We start from the raw sequence: 23,306 nt of genomic DNA, 5'->3' as shown, positions 1-23,306 counted from the left end.
CCCTACAGCCCACCAGGGACCCCTTCTCCCTTGTGACCCTTCATCAGAGCAGTGCGGAATCCCTCCTCTTGTCTGCCGCGAGTTCTCTGCTCTTACGACACTTGTACAGCCTATAGGATCCCCCCCCCCCCCCTTCGGATTGTTGAGCGCTTTCCATCTGCAGTTTGTATTATCTGCAGTCTACATCAACAACTTAGAAGACTGCTGCAGCCGATGGAACACAAGTCCAGGAAGACGAAACAATAGAGATAAGATCTGTCATCCAGCACATGAGCACAGGGCGAGCGACCACAGAGCGGGCAGCGCCAACCACTGCCAGGAGGGCAGAGAATTGGGCAATAATCCAATGAAATATCCTGCAGACACAAAACTATTATCACAGTAATGACATCTGAAACTAGGATTTCATAATCGCATTTATATACAAAGTGTAACAGGTAAGTGCCAGCTAGAAGGCTGTATACTAGTCAGTGTCACAGGTAAGTGCCAGCTAGAGGGCTGGATACTAGTCAGTGTCACAGGTAAGTGGCAGCTAGAAGGCTGTATACTAGTCAGTGTCACAGGTAAGTGGCAGCTAGAAGGCTGTATACTAGTCAGTGTCACAGGTAAGTGGCAGCTAGAAGGCTGTATACTAGTCAGTGTCACAGGTAAGTGCCAGCTAGAGGGCTGGATACTAGTCAGTGTCACAGGTAAGTGGCAGCTAGAAGGCTGTATACTAGTCAGTGTCACAGGTAAGTGCCAGCTAGAGGGCTGGATACTAGTCAGTGTCACAGGTAAGTGGCAGCTAGAAGGCTGTATACTAGTCAGTGTCACAGGTAAGTGCCAGCTGGAGGGCTGGATACTGGGGAGTGGCACAGGTAAGTGCCAGCTAGAATGCTGGATACTAGTCAATGTCACAGGTAAGTGGCAGCTAGAAGGGTGTATACTAGTCAGTGTGACAGGTAAGTGCCAGCTAGAAGGCTGGATACAGGTGTCACAGGTAAGTGCCAGCTAGAAGGCTGGTTACTAGTCAATGTCACAGGTGTCAGCTAGAATGCTGGATACTAGTCAATGTCACGGGTAAGTGCCAGCTAGAAGGGTGTATACTAGTCAGTGTGACAGGTAAGTGCCAGCTAGAAGGCTGGATACAGGTGTCACAGGTAAGTGCCAGCTAGAAGGGTGTATACTAGTCAGTGTCACAGGTAAATGCCAGCTAGAATGCTGGATACTAGTCAATATCACAGGTAAGTGCCAGCTAAAATGCTGGATACTAGTCAGTGTCACAGGTAAGTACCAGCTAGAAGGGTGTATACTAGTCAGTGTGACAGGTAAGTGCCAGCTAAAAGGCTGGATACTAGTCAGTGTGACAGGTAAGTGCCAGCTAGAAGGCTGGATACTAGACAATGTCACAGGTAAATGCCAGCTAGAAGGCTGTATACTAGTCAGTGTGACAGGTAAATGCCAGCTAGAAGGGTGTATACTAGTCAGTGTCACAGGTAAGTGCCAGCTAGAAGGCTGTATACTAGTCAGTGTCACAGGTAAGTGGCAGCTAGAAGGCTGGATACTAGACAATGTCACAGGTAAATGCCAGCTAGAAGGCTGTATACTAGTCAGTGTGACAGGTAAATGCCAGCTAGAAGGGTGTATACTAGTCAGTGTCACAGGTAAGTGCCAGCTAGAGGGCTGGATACAGGTGTCACAGGTAAGTGGCAGCTAGAAGGCAACATACTGGTGTCACAGGTAAGTGGTAGCTAGAAGGCTGTCTACTGATGTCACAGGTAAGTGCTAGCTAGAAGGCTGTCTACTGATGTCACAGGTAAGTGCTAGCTAGAAGGCTGGATACAGGTGTCACAGCTAAGTGCCAGCTAGAAGGGTGGATACTAGTCAGCGTCACAGGTAAGTGCCAGCTAGAAGGCTGGATACAGGTGTCACAGGTAAGTGCCAGCTAGAAGGCTGGATACTAGTCAGTGCCACCGGTAAGTGCCAGCTAGAAGGCTGTATACTAGTCAGTGTCACAGGTAAGTGCCAGCTAGAAGGCTGTATACTAGTCAGTGTCACCGGTAAGTGCCAGCTAGAAGGCTGGATACAGGTGTCACAGGTAAGTGCCAGCTAGAAGGCTGGATACTAGTCAGTGCCACCGGTAAGTGCCAGCTAGAAGGCTGTATACTAGTCAGTGTCACAGGTAAGTGCCAGCTAGAAGGCTGGATACTAGTCAGTGTCACCGGTAAGTGCCAGCTAGAAGGCTGGATACTAGTCAGTGTCACAGGTAAGTGCCAGCTAGAAGGCTGGATACTAGTCAGTGTCACCGGTAAGTGCCAGCTAGAAGGCTGTATACTAGTCAGTGTCACAGGTAAGTGCCAGCTAGAAGGCTGGATACTAGTCAGTGTCACAGGTAAGTGCCAGCTAGAGGGCTGGATACAGGTGTCACAGGTAAGTGGCAGCTAGAAGGCAACATACTGGTGTCACAGGTAAGTGGTAGCTAGAAGGCTGTCTACTGATGTCACAGGTAAGTGCTAGCTAGAAGGCTGTCTACTGATGTCACAGGTAAGTGCTAGCTAGAAGGCTGGATACAGGTGTCACAGCTAAGTGCCAGCTAGAAGGGTGGATACTAGTCAGCGTCACAGGTAAGTGCCAGCTAGAAGGCTGGATACAGGTGTCACAGGTAAGTGCCAGCTAGAAGGCTGGATACTAGTCAGTGCCACCGGTAAGTGCCAGCTAGAAGGCTGTATACTAGTCAGTGTCACCGGTAAGTGCCAGCTAGAAGGCTGGATACAGGTGTCACAGGTAAGTGCCAGCTAGAAGGCTGGATACTAGTCAGTGCCACCGGTAAGTGCCAGCTAGAAGGCTGTATACTAGTCAGTGTCACAGGTAAGTGCCAGCTAGAAGGCTGGATACTAGTCAGTGTCACCGGTAAGTGCCAGCTAGAAGGCTGGATACTAGTCAGTGTCACCGGTAAGTGCCAGCTAGAAGGCTGTATACTAGTCAGTGTCACAGGTAAGTGCCAGCTAGAAGGCTGGATACTAGTCAGTGTCACAGGTAAGTGCCAGCTAGAGGGCTGGATACAAGTCAGTGTCACAGGTAAGTGGCAGCTAGAAGGCTGTATACTAGTCAGTGTCACAGGTAAGTGCCAGCTAGAGGGCTGGATACTAGTCAGTGTCACAGGTAAGTGGCAGCTAGAAGGCTGTATACTAGTCAGTGTCACAGGTAAGTGCCAGCTAGAGGGCTGGATACTAGTCAGTGTCACAGGTAAGTGGCAGCTAGAAGGCTGTATACTAGTCAGTGTCACAGGTAAGTGCCAGCTGGAGGGCTGGATACTGGGGAGTGGCACAGGTAAGTGCCAGCTAGAATGCTGGATACTAGTCAATGTCACAGGTAAGTGGCAGCTAGAAGGGTGTATACTAGTCAGTGTGACAGGTAAGTGCCAGCTAGAAGGCTGGATACAGGTGTCACAGGTAAGTGCCAGCTAGAAGGCTGGTTACTAGTCAATGTCACAGGTGTCAGCTAGAATGCTGGATACTGGTCAATGTCACGGGTAAGTGCCAGCTAGAAGGGTGTATACTAGTCAGTGTGACAGGTAAGTGCCAGCTAGAAGGCTGGATACAGGTGTCACAGGTAAGTGCCAGCTAGAAGGGTGTATACTAGTCAGTGTCACAGGTAAATGCCAGCTAGAATGCTGGATACTAGTCAATATCACAGGTAAGTGCCAGCTAAAATGCTGGATACTAGTCAGTGTCACAGGTAAGTACCAGCTAGAAGGGTGTATACTAGTCAGTGTGACAGGTAAGTGCCAGCTAAAAGGCTGGATACTAGTCAGTGTGACAGGTAAGTGCCAGCTAGAAGGCTGGATACTAGACAATGTCACAGGTAAATGCCAGCTAGAAGGCTGTATACTAGTCAGTGTGACAGGTAAATGCCAGCTAGAAGGGTGTATACTAGTCAGTGTCACAGGTAAGTGGCAGCTAGAAGGCTGTATACTAGTCAGTGTCACAGGTAAGTGGCAGCTAGAAGGCTGGATACTAGACAATGTCACAGGTAAATGCCAGCTAGAAGGCTGTATACTAGTCAGTGTGACAGGTAAATGCCAGCTAGAAGGGTGTATACTAGTCAGTGTCACAGGTAAGTGCCAGCTAGAGGGCTGGATACAGGTGTCACAGGTAAGTGGCAGCTAGAAGGCAACATACTGGTGTCACAGGTAAGTGGTAGCTAGAAGGCTGTCTACTGATGTCACAGGTAAGTGCTAGCTAGAAGGCTGTCTACTGATGTCACAGGTAAGTGCTAGCTAGAAGGCTGGATACAGGTGTCACAGCTAAGTGCCAGCTAGAAGGGTGGATACTAGTCAGCGTCACAGGTAAGTGCCAGCTAGAAGGCTGGATACAGGTGTCACAGGTAAGTGCCAGCTAGAAGGCTGGATACTAGTCAGTGCCACCGGTAAGTGCCAGCTAGAAGGCTGTATACTAGTCAGTGTCACAGGTAAGTGCCAGCTAGAAGGCTGTATACTAGTCAGTGTCACCGGTAAGTGCCAGCTAGAAGGCTGGATACAGGTGTCACAGGTAAGTGCCAGCTAGAAGGCTGGATACTAGTCAGTGCCACCGGTAAGTGCCAGCTAGAAGGCTGTATACTAGTCAGTGTCACAGGTAAGTGCCAGCTAGAAGGCTGGATACTAGTCAGTGTCACCGGTAAGTGCCAGCTAGAAGGCTGGATACTAGTCAGTGTCACAGGTAAGTGCCAGCTAGAAGGCTGGATACTAGTCAGTGTCACCGGTAAGTGCCAGCTAGAAGGCTGGATACAGGTGTCACAGGTAAGTGCCAGCTAGAAGGCTGGATACTAGTCAGTGCCACCGGTAAGTGCCAGCTAGAAGGCTGTATACTAGTCAGTGTCACAGGTAAGTGCCAGCTAGAAGGCTGGATACTAGTCAGTGTCACAGGTAAGTGCCAGCTAGAAGGCTGTATACTAGTCAATGTCACAGCTAAGTACCAGCTAGAAGGGTGTATACTAGTCAGTGTCACAGGTAAGTGGCAGCTAGAAGGCAACATACTGGTGTCACAGGTAAGTGGCAGCTAGAAGGCTGGATACAGGTGTCACAGGTAAGTGCCAGCTAGAAGGCTGGATACTAGTCAGTGCCACCGGTAAGTGCCAGCTAGAAGGCTGGATACTAGTCAGTGTCACAGGTAAGTGTCAGCTAGAAGGCTGTATACTAGTCAGTGTCACAGGTAAGTGTCAGCTAGAAGGCTGTATACTAGTCAGTGTCACAGGTAAGTGTCAGCTAGAAGGCTGTATACTAGTCAGTGTCACAGGTAAGTGTCAGCTAGAAGGCTGTATACTAGTCAGTGTCACAGGTAAGTGTCAGCTAGAAGGCTGTATACTAGTCAGTGTCACAGGTAAGTGTCAGCTAGAAGGCTGTATACTAGTCAGTGTCACAGGTAAGTGCCAGCTAGAAGGCTGTATACTAGTCAGTGTCACAGGTAAGTGCCAGCTAGAAGGCTGTATACTAGTCAGTGTCACAGGTAAGTGCCAGCTAGAAGGCTGTATACTAGTCAGTGTCACAGGTAAGTGTCAGCTAGAAGGCTGGATACTAGTCAGTGTCACAGGTAAGTGCCAGCTAGAAGGCTGGATACTAGTCAGTGTCACCGGTAAGTGCCAGCTAGAAGGCTGTATACTAGTCAGTGTCACAGGTAAGTGCCAGCTAGAAGGCTGGATACTAGTCAGTGTCACAGGTAAGTGCCAGCTAGAAGGCTGTATACTAGTCAATGTCACAGCTAAGTACCAGCTAGAAGGGTGTATACTAGTCAGTGTCACAGGTAAGTGGCAGCTAGAAGGCAACATACTGGTGTCACAGGTAAGTGGCAGCTAGAAGGCTGTCTACTGATGTCACAGGTAAGTGCTAGCTAGAAGGTTGGATACAGGTGTCACAGGTAAGTGCCAGCTAGAAGGCTGGATACTAGTCAGTGCCACCGGTAAGTGCCAGCTAGAAGGCTGGATACTAGTCAGTGTCACAGGTAAGTGTCAGCTAGAAGGCTGTATACTAGTCAGTGTCACAGGTAAGTGTCAGCTAGAAGGCTGTATACTAGTCAGTGTCACAGGTAAGTGTCAGCTAGAAGGCTGTATACTAGTCAGTGTCACAGGTAAGTGTCAGCTAGAAGGCTGTATACTAGTCAGTGTCACAGGTAAGTGTCAGCTAGAAGGCTGTATACTAGTCAGTGTCACAGGTAAGTGTCAGCTAGAAGGCTGTATACTAGTCAGTGTCACAGGTAAGTGCCAGCTAGAAGGCTGGATACTAGTCAGTGTCACCGGTAAGTGCCAGCTAGAAGGCTGTATACTAGTCAGTGTCACAGGTAAGTGCCAGCTAGAAGGCTGTATACTAGTCAGTGTCACAGGTAAGTGCCAGCTAGAAGGCTGTATACTAGTCAGTGTCACAGGTAAGTGTCAGCTAGAAGGCTGGATACTAGTCAGTGTCACAGGTAAGTGCCAGCTAGAAGGCTGGATACTAGTCAGTGTCACCGGTAAGTGCCAGCTAGAAGGCTGTATACTAGTCAGTGTCACAGGTAAGTGCCAGCTAGAAGGCTGGATACTAGTCAGTGTCACAGGTAAGTGCCAGCTAGAAGGCTGTATACTAGTCAATGTCACAGCTAAGTACCAGCTAGAAGGGTGTATACTAGTCAGTGTCACAGGTAAGTGGCAGCTAGAAGGCAACATACTGGTGTCACAGGTAAGTGGCAGCTAGAAGGCTGTCTACTGATGTCACAGGTAAGTGCTAGCTAGAAGGTTGGATACAGGTGTCACAGGTAAGTGCCAGCTAGAAGGCTGGATACTAGTCAGTGCCACCGGTAAGTGCCAGCTAGAAGGCTGGATACTAGTCAGTGTCACAGGTAAGTGTCAGCTAGAAGGCTGTATACTAGTCAGTGTCACAGGTAAGTGTCAGCTAGAAGGCTGTATACTAGTCAGTGTCACAGGTAAGTGTCAGCTAGAAGGCTGTATACTAGTCAGTGTCACAGGTAAGTGTCAGCTAGAAGGCTGTATACTAGTCAGTGTCACAGGTAAGTGTCAGCTAGAAGGCTGTATACTAGTCAGTGTCACAGGTAAGTGTCAGCTAGAAGGCTGTATACTAGTCAGTGTCACAGGTAAGTGCCAGCTAGAAGGCTGTATACTAGTCAGTGTCACAGCTAAGTGCCAGCTAGAAGGCTGTATACTAGTCAGTGTCACAGGTAAGTGCCAGCTAGAAGGCTGTATACTAGTCAGTGTCACAGGTAAGTGTCAGCTAGAAGGCTGGATACTGGAGAGTGTCACAGGTATGTGCCAGCTAGAAGGCTGTATACTAGTCAGTGTCACAGGTAAGTGTCAGCTAGAAGGCTAGATAGCCGTGAGTGTCACAGGTAAGTCCCAGCTAGAAGGCTGTATACTGGTGACTGTGATAGGCAAGTGCCAGCTAGAAGGCTGTATACCAGTGAGTGTCACAGGCAAGTCCCAGTTTGAAGGCAATACACTGGTGAGTGTCACGTGTAAGTAGTAGCTAGAAGGCTATATACTGGTGATCAGTCTCAGATAGCCTCAGATAATCTATAATATTATATGTACAGTAGAACCAATAATCCCACAGCAGACTGTATACTGCCTGTAGTGTTACATAGTGTCAACAGTCCCGGCCGGTCTGTATACTGGTGATCAGCCCTATAGTGTCACAGTCCCAGCCGGTCTGTATACTGGTTATCAGCTCTATAGTGTCACAGTCCCGGCCGGTCTGTATACTGGTGATCCGCTCTATAGTGTCACAGTCCCGGCCGGTCTGTATACTGGTGATCAGCCCTATAGTGTCACAGTTCCGGCCGGTCTGTATACTGGTGATCAGCTCTATAGTGTCACAGTCCCGGCCGGTCTGTATACTGGTGATCAGCCCTATAGTGTCACAGTCCCAGCCGGTCTGTATACTGGTGATCAGCCCTATAGTGTCACAGTCCCGGCCGGTCTGTATACTGGTTATCAGCTCTATAGTGTCACAGTCTCGGCCGGTCTGTATACCGGTGATTAGCCCTACAGTGTCCCAGTCCCGGACGGTCTGTATACTGGTGATCAGCCCTGTAGTGTTACATAGTGCCACAGTCCCGGATGGTCTGTATACCAGTGATCAACCCTACAGTGTCCCAGTCCCAGCCGGTCTATATACTGGTGATTAGCCTGTAGCGTTACATAGTGTCACAGTCCTGGCTGGTCTGTATACTGGTGGTCAACCCTGTAGTGTTACATAATGTCACAGTCCCTGCCGGTCTGTATAGTCCCTGTAGTGTTACATAGTGTCACAGTCCCTGCTGGTCTGTATAGTCCCTGTAGTGTTACATAATGTCACAGTCCCTGACGGTCTGTTTAGTCCCTTTAGTGTTACATAGTGTCACAGTCCCTGCCAGTCTGTATAGTCCCTGTAGTGTTACATAGTGTCACAGTCCCTGCCGGTCTGTATAGTCCCTGTAGTGTTACATAGTTTCACAGTCCCTGCCAGTCTGTATAGTCCCTGTAGTGTTACATAGTTTCACAGTCCCTGCCAGTCTGTATAGTCCCTGTAGTGTTACATAGTGTCACAGTCCCTGCAAGTCTGTATAGTCCCTGTAGTGTTACATAGTGTCACAGTCCCTGCCAGTCTGTATAGTCCCTGTAGTGTTACATAGTGTCACAGTCCCTGCCAGTCTGTATAGTCCCTGTAGTGTTACATAGTGTCACAGTCCCTGCCGGTCTGTATAGTCCCTGTAGTGTTACATAGTGTCACAGTTTCTGCCGGTCTGTATAGTCCCTGTAGTGTTACATAGTGTCACAGTCCCTGTAGTGTTACATAGTGTCACAGTCCCTGCCGGTCTGCATAGTCCCTGTAGTGTTACATAGTGTCACAGTCCCTGCCAGTCTGTAAAATCCCTGTAGTGTTACATAGTGTCACAGTCCCTGCCGGTTTGTATGGTCCCTGTAGTGTTACATTGTGTCATAGTCCCTGCTAGTCTGTATAGTCCCTGTAGGGTTACATAGTGTCACAGTCCCTGTAGTGTTACATAGCGTCACAGTCCCTGCCGGTCTGTATAGTCCCTGTAGTGTTACATAGTGTCACAGTCCCGGCCGGTCTGCATAGTCCCTGTAGTGTTACATAGTGTCACAGTCCCTGCCAGTCTGTATAATCCCTGTAGTGTTACATAGTGTCACAGTCCCTGCCGGTTTGTATGGTCCCTGTAGTGTTACATTGTTTTATAGTCCCTGCTAGTCTGTATAGTCCCTGCAGGGTTACATAGTGTCACAGTCCCTGTAGTGTTACATAGCGCCACAGTCCCTGCTGGTCTGTATAGTCCCTGTAGTGTTACATAGTGTCACAGTCCCGGCCGGTCTGTATAGTCCCTGTAGTGTTACATAGTGTCACAGTCCCGGCAGGTCTGTATGGTCCCTGTAGTGTTACATAGTGTCACAGTCCCTGTAGTGTTACATAGTGTCACAGTCCCTGTAGTGTTACATAGTGTCACAGTCCCTGCCGGTCTGTATTGTCCCTGTAGTGTTACATAGTGTCACAGTCCCTGCCGGTCTGTATAGTCCCTGTAGTGTTACATAGTGTCACAGTCCCTGCCGGTCTGTATAGTCCCTGTAGTGTTACATAGTGTCACAGTCCCTGCCGGTCTGTATAGTCCCTGTAGTGTTACATAGTGTCACAGTCCCTGCCGGTCTGTATAGTCCCTGTAGTGTTACATAGTGTCATAGTCCCTGCCGGTCTGTATAGTCCCTGTAGTGTTACATAGTGTCACAGTCCCTGTAGTGTTACATATTGTCACAGTCCCGCTGGTCTGTATAGTCCCTGTAGTGTTACATAGTGTCACAGTCCCGGCTGGTCTGCATAGTCCCTGTAGTGTTACATAGTGTCACAGTCCCTGCCGGTCTGTATAGTCCCTGTAGTGTTACATAGTGTCACAGTCCCGGCTGGTCTGCATGGTCCCTGTAGTGTTACATAGTGTCACAGTCCCTGCCGGTCTGTATAGTCCCTGTAGTGTTACATAGTGTCACAGTCCAGGCCGGTCTGTATGGTCCCTGTAGTGTTACATAGTGTCACAGTCCCTGCCGGTCTGTATAGTCCCTGTAGTGTTACATAGTGTCACAGTCCCTGTAGTGTTACATGAAAGTACCCAAAATGCCCCTTAATACTAATAGTGGCCCCAAGTGCCCCCTTAATAGTAATAATGCCCTCGAGCATCTATTTAGCCCTTTCCAATTCAATTCCCTGGCACCCACACACTCCCCAGCTCTTATTTATTTTCAGTGGGAAAGTGCATTGTGGATTCTTTGGAATTACTTAACAGAAACATAGTGTCATAGTCCCGGCTGGTCTGTATAGTCCCTGTAGTGTTACATAGTGTCATAGTCCCGGCTGGTCTGTATAGTCCCTGTAGTGTTACATAGTGTCATAGTCCCTGCTGGTCTGTATAGTCCCTGTAGTGTTACATAGTGTCATAGTCCCGGTCGGTTATAGTCCCTGTAGTGTTACATAGTGTCACAGTCCCTGCCGGTCTGTATAGTCCCTGTAGTGTTACATAGTGTCACAGTCCCTGACGGTCTGTACAGTCCCTGTAGTGTTACATAGTGTCACAGTCCCGGCTGGTCTGTATAGTCCCTGTAGTGTTACATAGTGTCACAGTCCCGGCTGGTCTGTATAGTCCATGTAGTGTTACATAGTGTTACAGTCCCTGCCAGTCTGTATAGTCCCTGTAGTGTTGCATAGTGTCACAGTCCCTGCCGGTCTGTATAGTCCCTGTAGTGTTGCATAGTGTCACAGTCCCTGTAGTGTTACATAGTGTCATAGTCCCGGCTGGTCTGTATAGTCCCTGTAGTGTTGCATAGTGTCACAGTCCCTGTAGTGTTACATAGTGTCATAGTCCCTGCCGGTCTGTATAGTCCCTGTCGTGTTACATAGTGTCATAGTCCCTGCCAGTCTGTATAGTCCCTGTAGTGTTACATAGTGTCACAGTCCCTGCCGGTCTGTATGGTCCCTGTAGTGTTACATAGTGTCATAGTCCCTGCCGGTGTGTATGGTCCCTGTAGTGTTACATAGTGTCACAGTCCCTGTAGTGTTACATAGTGTCACAGTCCCTGCTGGTCTGTATAGTCCCTGTAGTGTTATATAGTGTCACAGTCCCTGTAGTGTTACATAGTGTCATAGTCCCTGCCGGTCTGTATAGTCCCTGTAGTGTTACATTGTGTCACAGTCCCGGCTGGTCTGTATACTTTGATTAGTCCCAGTCGGTCTGTACAGCGCTGTACACGTACCCCAGTCATCCGGATGTCCAGCTGTCTTCTCATCTCGCCCGCAGGATGAAGGTTCTCAGTGCAGGGAGCAGGAAGAGCTCCGGAGCCCGCAGGGAGGGAGCGCCCCATGCCACTGGCTGTCCGGAGCCGGCGGCTCTCATAACTCGGCTGCCGGCCAGCTCCGGCACTACAACACAACTTTCAGAGTACACGTGGTACAGGTGGGTGGGGCTACTGGCGAGCCTCTCCCACTGACCAATAGGGAGCGCCGATCTCTGCCCACTAGGCGGCGCACACGCCTCTCCAGTGCGGAGGAGCTCTGCTGGCGGAGAGGGGAGGTGGCAGGGGGAGGACGGAGCGGCACCGGGGACAGAGATGTGATGTGTAGCCGGCTTGTCCCACCGAGGATGGAGGGAAGGCGGCGGGTACATCCTGCGGGTGGCCTGGCAGAGTCAACCCTTACGGCCCGGCAGAGTCATCCCCACGGCCGCTACCGGGCGGCAATAGATGATATCCTGGTGGATACGACCGGTATGCCGGGCATGACCTGGGTATAATATACGGGTTATTCCCAACCGTTAGGGTATGTTCACACGTAGCAGAAATGGCGCTGATTATCCATCGCGGAGGACTGCGCCATTTTTGTATAAAAACGCATCAGAATCTTCACCATCGCTGCGGATTTTGACCAGGAATCATCTATATATCCGCAGTTGATTGCAGCAGCTACGGCGCTGCCCCTTATCTTCCGTGCAGCGCCCCCGGCAGTCGCGAGTGAGCGCCGCAGCTGCTGGAATCAGCGACAGATACGCAGTTTATATGTAGTCAAAATCCGAACGGCTGGTGCAGATTGTTACACGTTTGTTTCCCGCCCGCCCGCGGTTATCTTACATCACGTGATCCTCAGCGATAATCCGCACATGGATCACGCATGAGATGCTTTCCATAGGATGCTTATGGAAAACGCAGCCCGCCGTCCACGAGCGGAAGTCCATTGCGATTTTCCACTCGCATAATAAAAATCACGGCATGCCACGATTTTCTACGAATGTAGGCGGCGAAGCTTCCAATGAAGTCAGTCCTGCGATAAAACGCAATGACTTTTAATGTTCTTCCGAAGTGGAAATACACTTGTGAAATCCGACACCCCCCCCCCCCCCCCCCCCCGTGGGCAGGCGGCCTTATCCTTACAGTCGGGGCAGGGGGCTCGCGTCCGTCGTGGCAGGGGGCTCGCGTCCGTCGTGGCAGGGGGCTCGCGTCCGTCGGGGCAGGGGGCTCGCGTCCGTCGGGGCAGGGGGCTCGCGTCCGTCGGGGCAGGGGGCTCGCGTCCGTCGTGGCAGGGGGCTCGCGTCCGTCAGGGCAGGGGGCTCGCGTCCATCGGGGCAGGGGCTTGCGGATGCCAGGACATCAACATACATCCTTTGGGGCATTGGGCTCTTAACCCCCTCGACAGGGACGTATGAACATCGGGACAGGGGCTGCTGACCACAAGGACAGGGATGCCTGAATGTCAGAGCAGGGGTTGTTGACCACTGGGGCAGGTGCTCATGTCTGCTGGGGCAGGGGCTTGTGACCACCGGGGCAGGGGCTCATGTCTGCTGGGGCAGGGGCTTGTGACCACCGGGGCAGGGGCTCATGTCTGCTGGGGCTGGGGCTTGTGACCACCGGGGCAGGGGCTCATGTCTGCTGGGGCTGGGGCTTGTGACCACCGGGGCAGGGGCTCATGTCTGCTGGGGCAGGGGCTTGTGACCACCGGGGCAGGGGCTTGTGACCACCGGGGCAGGGGCTCATGTCTGCTGGGGCAGGGGCTTGTGACCACCGGGGCAGGGGCTCATGTCTGCTGGGGCAGGGGCTTGTGACCACCGGGGCAGGGGCTCATGTCTGCTGGAGTAGAGATGCGTGACCACCAGAGCAGGGGCTCATGATCCCCGGGCCAGGTGCTCATGTCTGTTGGAGCAGGGGATCGTGACCTCCGGAGCAGGTGTTCATGTCTGCTGGGGCTGAGATGCGTGACCACCAGAGCAAGGGTTTGTGACCACCGAGGCAGGGACACCTGACAGTGATGGCAGGGGCACCTTTGCATTTATTACAATTTACTAAATTTTTTAGTGTCTCGAAAAACGTTTCACCCAATCAGAGCCCTGCTTTTTTTATTCCACTATACATGGGAAAGTAAAAGGGGTCTGATTGGCTATAATTATCGGGAATTCATAATTCTCCCTAGTCTTACATGTAACTCCATGCCGGTGGCATATTAATTGTACCCAGGAGCCCGGTCAATGAACTCTGCCTAAAATCTGTGCATCTGTCTACATGAGGGGTGCCTAACCTGCACCCGGGGCCACATGCCGCCCACGATGCCATGCTGTGTGGCTCCCAATCATCTAGATGAAGAAATGCCGCTCACATGTAGCTTCTGTATCAGAGAATAGAGGAGAGCGTACAGCTGCGGAGCAGGTAGGTACTCTGTATACTGGCCATCGCTGGGTCCCCTGTGTTCCAGGAGAACGGGGTCCCTTGTTTGGCCCCCCAGAAATATGTATATGAGTTAGAGGCGGCCATCTATGTGCAGCTCTCTGTTGTAGCTTATAGGGGCTTAAAAACACCAGTCTGTTACCACAACACCCAACGGTAAGAGCCGCCTGTAGACATAGAAGGATCCCCACTTCTGGAGAGTGCTGGTTAGGGGAGAGGGGCCCCAATTGTCCTGGTGGGAGTCCAAGTTAAGTATCTATCCGGCCCTTGGGAGCGGTTTAACATAACGATTCAGACCTCGGACCGCAAGAGGTTGTACAGCCCTGGGCCCCATCATGGTTTGTCAGTGGCCCGCACTCTTTACTGTAAGTGTAGTATCACCAGTCGTGTATTGTACTTGTAGACAATGCAGTAGTTGTGGCTCCAGCTGTTTGCACTTTATTACTAAAGTATCACTCATGTTATTGAGTGTGAATTACATGATCTGTGTTGGCCGTCCTCTTAGTAACCGCCAGATTTACAACAACTTGTGAAAAAGAGAACAAGACAGAACTATTGATGCTGAAGTATCACTTAAAGGGGTTGTACACTAGTCAGACACCGAGGCATGTGATAGAGCAGGATGCCCAAAATATACACTGCCCCGTATTATCCCCCCCGAGCACTGCTCATAGGGCAGTAACTAAGTGACACTATGACATTTGATGGACATGCCACAATCTCTTCTATGAAGTAGACCTAAAGAAATCTTCCACTGAAATCCCATCGTAGAAATGTAGAGTAAGGCCCTATAGAAGTCTTATGGGCACTGTATAACTGCGCCGCACGACTTGGACATTGTATACAGCCATAACGCATTTAGGGACCTTTCGCGTGGGATGTAGTAGGACCACGGTGAATTCCACACCACCATCTGCCGGCGACCTGTGGATTTTGATGCAGAATCAAAAAAGGCTACAAACTAGCCTGCAATTCCGTATCAAAATACGCCGTTAAGGCAGTTTCACATCTTCGCTTGGGGTTCCACTTTCCTGCTTTGGGGAACAGGAAAGGGGAATCCCCGCAGCCAAACGGCTACATCTCAGGACAGAACCAGACTGCCGAATTTTTCTTCTTGTACTTTGAACCGGATCTGCGGCAGAACTTCCAACAAGAGGCTCCACCATAGATGTGAAACCATCGTTGGACATGAGGATTTTGGTATGGAGTTCCAAAGCTGTGGATTTGTCTCCGTCCTGCAGCGTAATTCTGTCCCATGTGAATGGTCCCTGAGCTGAGCTGCATTTAACATGACTTAAAAATGCTCCAAAAATGTCTATATGAGTATAATTCCACAAAAATCGCCGCCGCATGCTACATTTTGTGAAATACAATAAAGCCACAGCCTACAAAACCTCTTGAGCACAACGCATTGTACGACTCCGGCCTCGTCCGTCTGTCATTCCAAGCTGCAGATACTAATGCAAGCGTGAAGATATGTTGGGGCATGGATACATTTTGTTGGCTTGCTAAGAGCTTCGTGAGAATGTCCCATGATTCTACAGGTCATTACCCTTCATATTTTGGCTTTTGCTATTAAGTTAATGTAAATTGTTGAGGGAAAAGACAATCCGATCTCATCAATGTCTCTCATCTCCTCGTTTGTCTCTCGTTTCTTAATCCTTAATGAATTCAAGATGTAAGGCTGATCATTACGTCCTCCAGCAGGCCGTTCTCTTTCGACTGTTTCCATTCATGGTATGGGGCGGATAGCGGTATAATAAGTGGAGACCGCGGCTTTTACATGTATCCTTTCTTTACGTCTTCCATCCAGACAAAGACCTCCAAGGCTCATTTGAAACTGGTTTTTGGGAGGGACCCGTTCTCTCATTGTTAGACCAAGGAAAAGGACTCGGTCGGAAGGTTTGAAAGGCTGAAGGTTGAAGGCCGCTTATGTGATCTGTTCCCATTTTTTTTAATTGAGCCTAACGAGTATACAATTAAAATGTACGTTAACGAATATGATTAAAGGGGATTTCCAGTAAGGAGTTTCTCTATTGTAACTCACAATTAAGACGTTCTTTAGATGTAAACTGATGATTTCATGGGTCTACTAGGCACTTCCTGAATGTGTTTGAGCAGTTAAAGGGAACCCATCATGTCCCATAAACAGCACAAACTAATCTGACAGGACAGGTCCCAAGGTGGGATACGTTTTATACTTGCCAAGCCCCCCCACCTTGTGCTGCCAACGAGGAAATTCAGCAGTCAGTCAGTTAGTTTGACTCTCTTGTTCAGTCACATGCACAGTCTCATAAAGAGAATGGAGGCTAATTTACTAGTTTAGACTACCTATTAGTTGGCTTAGTTTACGCCAAAAAATGCACCAAAATTTTGGTGCAATTGGTGGCTATTTGGCACAATTTTTCCTGTAATTCAGGCCACTCCCCTTTTTTGTACAAGTTAGAAAATTTTCCGAAAGTGTCTAAAAATATACTAAATCTGGGGCAACGCATTAAAGACAGTTTTCTGGCGTAATTTGTGCCAGAAAACTGTTGTATTTTGAATAGTAAATAAGCCCCCGTGTGCACAGTGACTGAAGAAAAAGTGAAACTGATTGACAGATTGCTGACTTCTACTGGTGACGGTGCAAGAACGGGGAGCCGGGTAAGTATAAAAAGCACATCCCCAGACTCGTCATTCCCTGTCCTATCAGCACCATAACTCAGTTTATGGTGCTTGGAGATGTGATAGGTGCCTGTAGTGATCAGGTTCCGGATTGAAGTCCCTAGTCATAACCAGTACAGGCGGGTAGCGTAGTCAGGCAAGCTAAAGGTCAGTACAGGGGAAGTATTAAGTGCAGTACAGATGAGCCGGTAGATAGCGTAGTCAGGGGAAGCCAGAGGTCCATACACAGGTAATATCTGTTGGAGTGCAGAGGAGCAGGCTGGTAGCATAGTCAGGGGAAGCCAGAAGCTGGTATACAGGTAATGTCTATTGCAGTGCAGAGGAGCAGGCAGGTAGTGAAGTCAGGGGAAGCCAAAGGTCGGTAAACGGGAGCAATTGTCTTTTGTAAGATGAGAAGGTAAGTGGAGGTCAGTACATGGGAAAGCCAAAGGTCAGTACATGGGAAATATCAAGTGCAGTACAGATGAGTCAGTAGATAGCGTAGTCAGGGGAAGCCAGAGGTCCATACACTGGTAATATCTGTTGGAGTGCAGAGGAGCAGGCAGGTAGCATAGTCAGGGGAAGCCAGAAGTTAATATACAGGTAATGTCTATTGCAGTGCAGAAGAGCAGGCAGGTAGTGTAGTCAGGGGAAGCCAAAGGTCGGTAAATGGGAGCAATTATCTTTTTTAAGATGAGCAGGTAAGTGGAGGAGCTTGACTAGAGGCTGGAAGCACAATAATCACGCAAGGAGAGGGACAGGGGAAGGCTTATAGAGGGAGACTAATTGGGGAAAACACAGGGTGGAGCCAGTCAGGGAAACACAGGAACAAGGGCAAGGGTTGCATGGGAGCTATCCAGAGGACTCATGGCTCGATCACAAGTGACACTGCCTGGAGCACGGGAGCTCCCAGGTTCAAGTCCTAACAGTGCCTCTCAATTAGCGAAGGACCCTGTAGTCAGTGAGTGACAATGCTGGATCTTCTAGCTCCAGAGTAGAGCTGTGTACCTACCTACCAGTCTGCAGCAGCATTCCTAGGATGTGTTGATATCATGCCTTCAGTAAATATGACGCAGAATAGAATGATATAAAGTACGGGTTTTTTTTGGTAAATCTGGCCTATTTAGTTATGCCAATAAAGCTTCTTTGAATATGCTTATTTTATTTTTTCTAAAATTATTGTATTTGCAACCTTTTTTTTCAATATGTTCCAGAATAGCAACAATTTTCTCACTTAAACCATTTGCAAACTGAAAGAAAATAAGCTATAAGGATCAAAGACTATAGAAGCCAATGGGTCAGGGCGTTATAGGACAGGACTAGACATAGTGTGTGAAGTGCTCCATCCTGTCCCTGGGGTGCTGGCTTTAAAGAAACCTAGTGCAGGCTGAACCTTCTATTCAGACGAAATCATCTCACAAGGAGTTACGTAGAAAACCTCATAACAACCAAGATCTGTAATCCTGAAGAGCATCTGGTAATGAATGACTGCAAACCAGTGAGTCCGACCACCCACAGCAGGCGCAGGGCCGCTCTTCTGCTAAGGTTAGGATCTGCTGCTTCCTACTAGAGGTTCCATGGGCTGATACTTTGTATCTTCCTGTTAGTGCAGTTCTGCTACGTCAGTCTTATTTTCTTTCGGGTGTTGTCTCTTCAGCAGCTGCTCCCATCTCATCATTTCCAACATTACACAAAATTGATGTTTTAAATTGGAAGGAAAACAACGCTGTCTTGCGACATTGAGCGAAATCCAGAGATCAGCCGAACCCTCCACTGTTTGTCTGTACCGTTTAAGTAATTATTTATTTAAGGTTATAAATATTATTTTTGGGGATTGAACTTCAAAATGTGTCTGTTTGCGAAAATCGACATTTACGGATCGGTGTCTTATCCACAGCCAGATGTTCAAGCAATTATCGTAAGCAAGACACATCATCAACAGAACTAACAGAAGATTCGTCATGTCTGAATGTAATCTGGTATAAACATCACTTGTGTAATATACGCTGAATGGCCACTTTATTAGACTCCCATCCAGTTGGCGTGGTAGAGATTCCTTAGGTCTTCAGAACCACAATATTTCATCATGGGGTTCAGAGGATGCAGGATGGGCCAAAACTAGAGATGAGCGAGCGTACTCGGAAAAGCACCACTCGCTCGAGTAATTTGCTTTATCCGAGTATCGCTGTGCTCGGGTCTGAAGATTCGGGTGCCGGCACGGAGCGGGGAGCTGCAGGGGAGAGCGGGGAGGAACGGAGGTAAGATCTTTCTCTCCCTCTCTTCCGCCCGCTCTCCCCTGCTCCCCAGCACCCGAATCTTCAGGGACGAGCACAGCGATACTCGGATAAAGCAAATTACTCGAGCGAGTAGTGCTTTTCCGAGTACGCTCGCTCATCTCTAGCCAAAACACATTCCCAATAACATTACTTGGACACCAGATAGGAAGGGTTCACCGATACATGCTGCATGTGCCAAATACTGACCCTCCTATAGGCATAATGTAACAAATTGGGTTTTTAGATGGATTTTCAGCAAAGTTTCTGATGGAGCCTCTGATAGAGATGTGGACAGAGCTTTAGACAGCAATGGCACTTGAACTCGTGGTCTGCTCTTATAGCCCATCCATGTTAAAAGGGTTGACCCACCCTAAAGCACTTAAGCCCAAGTACTTTATGTAGCACATCCTACAATTTCAATCAATGCATGATGCTTGCCAATTTTTCCCCATGATGGAGATTTCACAATTGGTCACGTGACCCCTCTCAAGTCCTGTGTACCCGTCAGCACTGTGGGGTTACTGTACCCCCACAGTGAGGAGGAGACGGAATGGAGCACTGATTGTGCAAGAACACTAATGCTGTGTTCCAGAGGCATAACTTGAAGCTGCTGGGCCCAGTGCAAAATCTGGAACTCGGCCCCCAACTATAAAGCTTCATTGATAGTATTGGTTTGCAATATGGGGAAGAGAGACTTTATGGGCTCCTGGACCCATGTGCGACCGCACCATCTGCACCCCCTATAGTTATGCCACTGTTCTGTTCAATCTCAGTGGGACTACAGAGAGGGGTTTTGGTTCTGGTTTTCCCATCAGCCTCATATAAATGAATAGAGCACTGATGGCACATGCTCGGCCAGCACTCCATGCACTCTAATGTCCCTGTGGGGGAAGACGTGAGCCTCACAGTGACAACGATGCACAAAGTCCCATTCCTAAGATCAGTGGGGGTCTTAGCGGTGAGACCCCCATCAATCAGCAAGTTATTCTGATAGACTAGAAGATAACTTCTAGTCTTGGTACAACCCCTTTAACCCATAGAAGTATGATCAACTTGCCTGAGCGCTAGACAATAAGCATCTACTAAGGGATACAGCTGTGCTGGAGCATGGAAGAAGAAGATGAGGATGCCCAACTACATATTATTGTAGCCATGGACTTATCATACTGTAGTGTATGACCACCGGAACAAATCCTTCTTTTCTTCCAACTTCATTTATCGGCGTAACGATACAAGAACATCATAGTCTCAAAACTCAATAAATAGGGTGAGGTTATTAAATATCTTCAAAAGCTACTAAATTACTACTCGCTGTTTTTGGATAGATAGGAGAGACCTTTAACACGTAATTCTGAGAATACACAGCTACATAAGGGAAGTTGATTAGAAGCAGAGGTGTAGGTCATCGGTATTGGCCAATTCACGCACATCAAGTAAAGGTTCTTCGGTGACCTTTCATTCTCACACAAATACACTATGAGCTGCATTTACTGCTGGGGAAATGTCATTATGTTTTTTAACGGGATTGTACCAAGTTTGACTTTTATCCCTTATCCTGTGCTAAAAGTCTAATCGATGAAGGTGTCACTGCTGAAACCCCCACCGATCCCGAGAGCTGGGGCTCATGTCCCCTTCCTCCTCACTGCAGGCTCTCTGCATCCCACGGACAAGGCTCTCACATGACTTAGTGTGTTGCGAAACTCACAAAACTCACACAAATCTGCATTTTATTTATTTTTTTCTCTTGGAACTCCTTGCCTATTGTTTTCAATGGGACCTTCATAGACCTCACATGGCACTCGCATGCCGTGCAATATGCATGCGATGTTTCCCAATCAATGGCAAACACTTGCGATCCTCTAACGCACTTGAGAACTGCAATAAAACAAGTGATACGAGGCATTTTTGAATTAAAAACGTCTTGCACCCAAGTGCAAAATGCATGCTGGTAAACGTGATTGGGCCGAGTTTCTCAACCCAACATCGTGCTCGCCCATCTGAATCCAGCCTAAGGAGGAGATTGAATGGAGTGGCAGTCGCTCATGCATGGCGCTACTCCATTCATGTTCAGTGGGACTGCCAGAGACAGCCGATCACTTGCACTCAGCTGTGTCCATTGTCCTCATTGAGGCGATTGAAGTGTTGCCGCGTATGTGTGACCTCTGCTCCATCCAATCTGATGTCACTGCAGGTGGGTGCAGCAAGCCCACAGTGACAGAAGAGGGAGACACAGGACCTCTTTCTTGGGGTCAAAGAGGGTCTTACTGGGGAGACTCCACCAATCAGACTTCTATCACCTATCCTGTGGTCACTTGATAAAAGTTAATCTCCGTTCAACCCCTTTTAGGGTACAAATAAAAGTTGTATTTAAAACGACCCTCCGGGGTTAGGAAAAAATTCTGTCCTGGGACCAGAGGAGGTGTGTGTGTGTGTGTGTGTGTGGGGGGGGGGGGGGTTGGGTAAATTACCTGCAGTTGTTCTCTGCTACCCTCCGATCCGCCGGCTCCGGGCCCTATTTTCAACCACCCTAAATGACTTGAGCAATTTTCTAACTAAGGCGCCCTGTACTCTGCTCTCTGATTGGCCGGTGCTGGTCATGTATTAGTTGTTTTGCATACAAATCTGTATTATACCCGGCAGCACTTTGGTTGGTACTTATTATCTATTCTTGTAACGTTAGTATCTAAACCTAGTATACCAGTAATAGCTCATTATCTCATGGGAATATATCACTATTTCACATATACCAGTAGGCGTTATAGCGTACCTTCTTTGTTCGCATCTCCCCCATTACTTGTATAATGTATATGCCGTATGTTGAATAAATGCATTACATGTATGTACAATCACTGTGTATTATAGCCGGGAGAGCTATGACTGGTAATTAAAGGGGTTTTTCAGGCAGCGCCGGCTGTCAGTTTTGGGATACGCAGGTTGGAGCGGCAGCCTCTTGTGCAGTGGATGGCGCTCGTAACTGCAGGCGCAGCTCTCATTGTAATCAGCAGGCGCCACCTGATAAACCCCTTTAAGGCAGCACAGCACATGGCAGTGTTATGGGGGCAGTATGACTTGGCCTGTCATGTCACATGCTACTGCTAGACGTATATGAAAAAATCAAGGAAGTGTATGAAAAAAACAAAAAACATTGCATACTATACCAGATCTACGGCGTTGGCAGTCTACTAGCGGAGTGTTAAAAGCTGGGAGTGGGGCAGACCTTTAGTGGTATAGTTGCCTTTTATCATCCATTACACTGCGGTCCCACGGGGTGCGGGCGCTGCACGTTTTTTGTAGTGAAAAATCTATAGCAAATCTGCTGAAAATCTGCCTTTTTCTCAAGGATTTCATTGCAGAAATATCACCTATTTCGGCCTTTGCATTGTGAGCGGTGAAATCCGTGCCAAACCTCTGCAGCATCGGTTGAGTGCTGCGGCTGTAAAATCCCCATCATGTCAATTTCCACATGAAATCCGTGCAGATTTTTTTCTCCGCATGCGGATAGGATGTTTTTTTTTAAGAGTCGCCTAAAAATATATCACAGGCAAATCTGCCACAAAATCTGCACGGCTTATGTGTGGATTTGGGTGTGGAATGTCCACGGAATTGCTGCAGATTATGCCTTTTACATTGGAAAGAGCGGAATCTGCACCATTTCCATGTAAAACATGCAACTTTTGTGATGTCAATTTAAGCCCCATGTTAATCCACCCTAAATCTCATCCGAAGTGCCTCACTACCCCCGAAAATAGTGCAGGTGTTCTGCATGGGAAGGAATCCTAGAGCCCATGGAATCATACCCGTAGTATAAGGCCTTACAGTAGCCTCGTCCGTCACATCTTCTCAATGATTCTTAACATGTTTGCACTCCGCTTATTATTAGTTATTCCCCGAATAGCCTCCGGTGTGCAGGAAGTAGTCTTATACTGTATGATGACGTCAATGAGAGATAACATACCACAAGATCCTAGAGATTGAGCGTATTGAACTTCCAAGAAATGCAGCAAGCCCTCAACCAATAGTACATTGCTGCCTATATGTGAAGGGGACACTACTCAACTATTAGTGACTGGAACATCTGAAATGTCAAACTGCCTAAAGATACCCTATATGAGCTCAGCTCAATGAACCCCCCCAAAAAAGAATGCTTTACAGACCCCATTGACTAAGGCTACATTCACACTGGCAAACATGGTATCAGCATAAGTATCTTGCCAACTTGCAATTTTTCACTGTGAAGCGGTATGTTTTTGCTTAAGCGCCGGGTGTGAAAAAAAGGCAAATGCTTCCCATTGACTTCAATGGGAAGTATCGCACACGCATGCACATGCGATTTCTTTCAAGGTTCCATAGAAAACAATGGCTGATACATTCCGAGGGAACGCCCAAATAATAAATCCATTAAAAAAAATAGACTTCACATTCGTGCGAGTTTTTTGCGTCTCACATCGCACAAAACTTGTGCGAGAAGATCGTTCGCGTAAACAAGCCCTTATAATGAGGTTGGTTGAGGCTTCCATCTGGTTGACATCTAGAAGATTTCTGCATGCTGCTCTATCTTGATGAGAAACTTGATGGAACCCAGACGGAAGAACTAAGTGTGGATGTGAACGTAGATGGCATGTAACACCATATAGTAAGATGAAGAATCCAATCTGCCGATCGTACCATAAACCTCGG

The 23,306-nt window shown here is 48.4% G+C and overlaps 1 protein-coding gene across 2 annotated transcripts in view; it reads right to left on the bottom strand.

Moving 5' to 3' along the window:
- Nucleotides 1-23,306, bottom strand: part of LPAR1 (lysophosphatidic acid receptor 1) — a 120,986-nt gene that overhangs the window by 50,976 nt on the left and 46,704 nt on the right. Inside the window, exon 1 of one of the 2 annotated variants that reach the window (XM_066604381.1) lies at nt 11,254-11,408. The exons of the other annotated variant lie outside the window; for it this stretch is intronic. The gene's annotated coding sequence lies outside the window, so the exon portion shown is untranslated. Of the gene's footprint in view, nt 1-11,253; nt 11,409-23,306 lie in introns of those variants that run through there. 2 annotated transcript variants of the gene reach the window in all.

Source organism: Eleutherodactylus coqui, chromosome 5 (assembly GCF_035609145.1).
Source record: "Eleutherodactylus coqui strain aEleCoq1 chromosome 5, aEleCoq1.hap1, whole genome shotgun sequence".
Lineage (NCBI taxonomy): Eukaryota > Metazoa > Chordata > Amphibia > Anura > Eleutherodactylidae > Eleutherodactylus > Eleutherodactylus coqui.
Note: the sequence above shows the minus strand (reverse complement) of the source record. Positions and strands in the feature narration are given on the sequence as shown.